We start from the raw sequence: 7,259 nt of genomic DNA on the forward strand, positions 1-7,259 counted from the left end.
AGAAGACCCACTGACACACTTCTCTCACACAACAACTTAAACACAGTTCTGTGTGTCCTCCTAAACTGCATGACTGGTGTTCAGTTATTACTCTTAACATTACATATATTATATAATAGTCTGACTTTGAATTATTCGGTAAATGTTGTTAAATATAAATAGATATTCAGTACAACGCAATGAAATGCAGTTAACATCTACCAGAAGGTAGTAGCATTATGTACAGACAGAGGCAAGCAAGAGCAAGAATGGGCAATAAAAATTAATACAAAGAATATGAATATAAATATTTCTACAACAATATACATTATACAATATGTAATTTAATCAAAAATATTTTGCCCTTTTCAAGTTTACTACATTATTTGAACACAGCAGGTGTCCTTCACACTGTGTGAAAATTTCATGATGAATGGACCAATAAAAATGCTTAGAAATTACTTGGAACAAAATCTTTTTAAATGGCCTTCAACTGAAATGACCTTCTCCTGTAAAGCTGCTACTTTGAAGGTACATGTTTGTCATTGGACAGTGACAATTTGTAAAATGTATAACATATATTAGATGTATAATAAGATATAAATTGCTGTACATAGTGAAAATTAAGATATATACATAAGTATATACATACTGGCTTGCACAATAATACGGATCTACAAAGACACTCTGCTCTGTTTTACTTGCATTATGGGGACCAAATCTGTATACACACTCACATTGTGACCAAAAGTAAGTCCCCACAGTGTAAATCATGGGACAGAGTAAGTTTAGGGTAAGAGTAATGGTTAGGTTTGGGATTTTAATATTTAGGTTATGTCTCCACAAATGAATGTAAGTCAATGTGAGGTCCCCACATTGCAAGGAAACAAATTGTGTGTGTTTTAATTTTCAAACTAGAGCCTATTTTAGGACTGATTTATTTTGTGTGTGTGTGAGAGAGAGAGAGTGAGAGAGAGTGAGAGAGAGAGAGAGAGAGAGAGAGAGAGAGAGAGAGAGAGAGAGAGTGTTATTGATTTTTATTTGTACAAAACATTTTTCCTGACGTACGAGTGCTGCACCCTTTAAAAGGAGGTTCCCTGGGGCTTTTTCTGTAAACTCGCTGAATTCTCATAGAACCATAGATAGTCCCAGAGCGCTTTGAATGCTTATGTGAGCTTTAACTTGGTCAACTGGTTCTTGATCCTGACCTGGGTGGTTGTTATAAAGAACCCAAAATTCCAGCCATTTGCTACACCTTTGAAAAAAAATTTTAATACCATTAAACCTTAGAGAACCATATCAGCAAAGACATGTTTCTTCTGTGCAGCACCACAAAAGATGTATTGTGCTCAAAAACCTTCTTTTGAAGCTTTAAGAAGAATTTTTGTTGTGAGCAATTCAACTCAGAATATAATCTACACTGATAAACACAGCCTTCAACTGTTTCAAACTGTAAATGAACAAACATTAGAAGTAGAAACAAATCTCTCCTAGGACCATGATGTTTTGTACGATGCCTATCCTCTGTGTGTACATATATGTGTGTGTGTGTGTGTGTGTGTGTGTGTGTGTGTGTGTGTGTGTGTGCATGTGTTTGGGGAGGGGGGCGGGGTGGTGGTGTTGGTTGAAGCATTTAAAGTCCAGCATTAAAGCTGTGTCACATTTTCTTTTTTGAAGACGTGTTGCAGAGTGTGTGGTGTGTTTACACAGTTCCTTGTGAAAGTGAAAGCTAGCAGTGTCCAGAATTTAGAGTGAAACGAAGAAGATGCAGTGGATTTTAAAGCTGATGTTTGTGTGGAATTTCTGCATGGCATATTCAGAAGGTAAGTGTTTTAACCTTCTGAATAACCGTCTTTAACGCAACAGAGCTTCCTCTGGGATGAATTGGAGTGGAGTGCGTGACCTAGAACTAATCACTAACTCCAGCCCCTGACTCTCAGTGATGATTAGATCCTCACAGAATTGTTGCACTAGAGCCAGTGTAAACTTTCGCAGAGGATTAGAGGCATTTATAGTGAATCAGGAACACACTCCTCAGTGATGTCCTTCATTTCAGAAGATGTTTATACAGTTTTTCTGAACGTGAGGAGCTGACTGTGTTTTCTGAGTCGTTTCCCAGAGATAAAGAGACAGGAGAACAGGGAACTGTGCAGGAACTGATTCTTCATTCTTTGAGAGTGCTCTCAACCTGCTCCAAGACCCAATCACAATAGTGCAGTGGCCCTTATTATTTTACATCACACGCCTTTTTGTTTATCAGGGGCATCAGGGACATCAGCAGGAATTTCTTTAGGGTCCTTCAGGGCTATCAGACAGGGCTCAGGAACCTGTTCTATAGCATCTCAAGAATCTGGTGACATAGTTTTCAAAGAGAACTGGATCAGAACTCTGTAAAAACACAGTATTACTTATGAGTGCCCATTGATGAGCTTCACAGAGAACATACAGTACTGTGCAAGTCTTATTTATCTGCTCAATAAAAGGATATATAATTTTTACCACGCTGGTGGAACGAGCTTCCAAGCACTATCAGAGCAACAGAAACCCTCTCCGCATTCAAGAAATCCTTGAAGACCCAGCTCTTCCGAGAGTATCTCTTGCACTGAAAGTCTTTCTTTAATGCACTTATTACTTCCTGGCATATTGCACTCAATGTAAGGTATTTTGTATAAATTGTGCTGTAGTTTGAATGTTAGATCCTCTTTTGTAAGATAAAAGTGTCTGCCAAATGCATAAATGTAAATGTAAATGTAAATAATTACAATAAACAGGAAAAAATATGCACATTAGAAGTAAAAAGATATGTGTTGTGAGCAAATGTGAAGGACAAAGTGTACCTCCCTGATCGTATGGATTTGTTAAATCAACTGCACACTTAATTTAACATAATGAAGTATTTATTAACCACTAAAACTATGGATTGGATGATAAACTCAAATAATACTCGACTGTCACAAGAAGAGATGAAACCATTCACACACACACACACAGCATCACATTCACTGGAATAATGGTATGTTTTATGGTGTTAGATCTGGTGAGATGGAGTGGACAGGGCAGATTCCACAGATTCAGGAAATATCTGATCATGTGTTTCCCAATGTGTAACGGAAAGGGAGGGCAGTAAGGAGCTATTTTTCTTTGTTTCAAAACAAAGAAAAAAAAACCAATCAGACGAGTGGAATACAAAGGCAGGAAATGAGGAGACATGCCAGAGTTGTGCTCAAACAAAGTGTCTCTTTAGTTTTAATCTCTTAAACTGAAAGTTTTATTTATTATCTACTTTTGCTTGCTAGTGTTATTTGAAGCTGTCTCGTTCTCTCCATTTCTATTTAGCTTTTATATTTTGTTTGGACTTTTATTAGCCCTTTGGCATGTAGAGAGTATAAAGAGCAATGGGCGAGAACTGAGCCTTGAGAGGCATCATGTAATGTTAAACTACATCCATACACATCAAATGAAGTGCATTCATCAACAGTAGAGGGTTAATCATGACAGCCCCATGCCAAGGACCCACCCTTTGGAGCATATACTGGTTTATTCAGAGGCTACAATGCAATCTGATTCTTTGTTTTATATAAAAATATAAATATGATAAATATTTACTTACTGTTGTTTGTGTTTTAAACCCCAGAAGACATCGCTAAAAGAGAATGTCTCTATAAGGGACACAGGGTGGTGCTTTTGAGTGACCGCCTACAGGTGGACGGTAAAGATCTCCTAGTTTTTGATAAAGTAAAGCAGACCTGGACTGTATTTGAGGAGCATGAGGAGGACTCTCTGACTGGGCTGGACACAAAACACCTACTGGATCATTGTGAGGAAATTGAGACAGGGTTAAATCACAAGGAGAATTCAGCAGGTAAGTTTATATTATTGTTTACATCACTTTTTATAACATCGTAATTGTTTACATCTGTTTTATATCAATATAATATATTTATAGATATATATATATATTATAGTAATATATTTATAGTTATATCAATCTTTATATCAGTCTCTATATCAAGGTCAGAGTTATATCAGTGTTTACATTACAGTTCACATCAGTGAAAGTGTTTGCAATAGAGTTTACATCACTGTTTATAACAATGTCAGTGTTTATGTCACTGTTTATAACAATGTCACTGTGTAAACATCACTATTTATAACAATGTCAGTGTTTATATCACTGTTTATAACAAAGCCAGTGTTTATATCACTCTTTACATCACTGTTTATATCTTTGTTTATATCACTGTTGTTAGAAATTCAGCAGGAAGAGTTGATGAGGGGAAAGCTATCACCTCTGTGCAAAGAGGAGATACAGACCCAGAGACAAAACTCTGCAGGAAAAAGTGTAAAAAGGAGAATAAGGCATATGATTTCTATCAACTCCCTCTTTAATTCTCCGTAATGGAGATTTACAAAACTGTTTTGTCACTACAGGTATGACCATGTACAATAGGAGTCCAAAGCATTAAAAACAAAACAATGAAGTTAACCATAACAGAATAGACAATGCCTATCTCCATAAATTTATATACAACGCCAGGTGGCAGAGCTTGTTATGGCAATATCCTTAAAGAATATTGAATCCATTTCTAAGATCTTTAAAAATTTGGCTTCAAGTGTTTTCATGGAGCATGTACAGGGGTTGGACAATGAAATCGAAACACCTGGTTTTAGACCAAAATAATTTATTAGTATGGTGTAGGGCCTCCTTTTGTGGCCAATACAGCGTCAGTTCGTCTTGGGAATGACATACACAAGTCCTGTTTTAAGCCATTCTTCTTGCAGGATAGTGGCCAGGTCACTACGTGACGCTGGTGGAGGAAAGCGTTTCCTGACTCACTCCTCCAAAACACCACAAAGTCACTCAATAATATATAGATCTGGTGACTGTGCAGGCCATGGGAAATGTTCAACTTCACTTTCATGTTCATTAAACCAATCTTTCATCAGTCTTGCTGTGTGTATTGGTGCATTGTCATCCTGATACACAGCACCGCCTTCAGGATACAATGTTTGAACCATTGAATGCGCATGGTCCTCCAGAATGGTTCGGTAGTCCTTGGCAGTGACGCGCTCATCTAGCACAAGTATTGGGCCAAGGGAATGTCATGATATGGCAGCCCAAACCATCACTGATCCACCCCCATGCTTCACTCTGGGCATGCAACAGTCTGAGTGGTACACTTCTTTGGGCCTTCTCCACACCGTACCTCTCCTGGATGTGGGGAAAATAGTAAAGGTAGACTCATCAGAGAACAATACATGTTTCACATTGTCCACAGCCCAAAATTTGCGCTCCTTGCACCACTGAAACCGATGTTTGCCATTGGCATGAGTCACCAAAGGTTTGGCTATTGCAGCCCGGCCGTGTATATTGACCCTGTGGAGCTCCCGGTGGACAGTTCTGGTGGAAACAGGAGAGGTGCACATTTAATTCTGCCGTGATTTGGGCAGCCGTGGTTTTATGTTTTTTGGATATAATCCGGGTCAGCACCCGAACATCCCTTTCAGACAGCTTCCTCTTGCGTCCACAGTTAATCCTGTTGGATGTGTTTCGTCCTTCTTGGTGGTATGCTGACATTACCCTGGATACCGTGGCTCTTGATACATCACAAAGACTTGCTGTCTTGGTCACAAATGCGCCAGCAAGACGTGCACCAACAATTTGTCCTCTTTTGAATTCTGGTATGTCACCCATAATGTTGTGTGCATTGCAATATTTTGAGCAAAACTGTGCTCTTACCCTGCTAACTGAACCTTCACACTCTGCTCTTACTGGTGGAATGTGCAATTAATGAAGATTGGCCACCAGGCTGATAGCATGTGGGAAGAAGCTGTTACAGAGTCTGGATGTGAGGGCTCGAATGCTCAGAGTTCCCATTTCAGGGAATCGAACAGTAGTTTGTAAAATTGAAAAATAAGCGAATACAATATCATGTTTCCCAAGTTAACCTTTCAGCAAATTGTTTGTGGTTTTGGAAATATCCATGTAAAATAACTTCAGGGCCTACAGTGGTTAAATAGGCCTTAAAATATCAAAGTTGATTTTGAGGCAACAGCATTGTATAAATATTAGACCTAAAAGGCAAAGTCTTTCAAAAAGCTTTTCTAAACATCTGCCTTAATTACATCAACCCAAAATATCTGAAAGGTGTGCGGGCAAATTAAATCAGTATGTGCCCTTACATCTGTATCACAACTTCTCTTTCTCAATCACCAGGAAATTACTATCATGAAGTCATTGACTGCATATTGTTGAAAACATTGTAAACCCTTCATTGTCCTCAAGTAATGAAAAGATTCTGGAAAACATATAGCATACAGATGATATTAAACTGTTGTTGGTCAGTTTGATTTCCAGAACAGAAAATTTCTAGCAGGGTTTTGAAGATCAAAGACAACTACTCTGTGACTCCTTGCATTGTCTTGATTATCAATGACAACGGCTGATGGGAAGTTCCCTCAAAAGGAGCTCCTGTTGTGCTGCCCTTTGAAAAACCATTAAGATTCAGGTTCACATCTGCAAACTTTTTGGGGTTATCGGCCTGCTTATTACAACAAACTCTCACAAAACAATACAAAAGAAGAAAATACATACAGTTCTCTCACTGTTTGCAACAGTGTTAACATCAGTCTTTATATGTCAGTGTTTACATCACTGTTTCTAACAATGTCAGTGTCTATATTAGTCTTTATATCAATGTCACTTATTTTCAGTCTTTATATCAATCTCAGTGTTTACCTCAGTCTTTATATCAATCTCAGTGTTTAAATCAGTCTTTATATCAATCTCAGTGTTTAAATCAGTCTTTAGATCAATGTCAGTGTTTTTATCAGTTTTTATATCAATGTTAGTGGTTTCACCAGTCTTTATCAATATGTGTTTATATCAGTCTTTATTACAATGTCAGAGTTTACAACAGTCTTTAGATCAATGTCAGTGTTTAAATCAGTCTTTAGATCAATGTCACTTATTTTCAGTCTTTATATCAATCTCAGTGTTTATATCAGTCTTTAGATCAATGTCATTGTGAGAAATCCTGAGAAATCCTGCTTTGTGAACAACCCCCTTGTCAAATGGCATGTTTTGTTCATTCACCAGATGTAAACACAGAGAGGAAGGAACACGATTATTGTATCTGCATGCCCAACATTGTCAGGTCTCACTCCTGTCCATTTGCTTTTTTTCACCTTACCTGTGTCGTCTGTCACACCTGGGAATGGTTAGTTATCATAGATACCGACAGGTCTCATGTGTTCCATGTGCTCCTGCCATGTCCCTT

The sequence above is a fragment of the Hoplias malabaricus genome, chromosome X1 (genome assembly GCF_029633855.1).
Source record: "Hoplias malabaricus isolate fHopMal1 chromosome X1, fHopMal1.hap1, whole genome shotgun sequence".
NCBI lineage: Eukaryota > Metazoa > Chordata > Actinopteri > Characiformes > Erythrinidae > Hoplias > Hoplias malabaricus.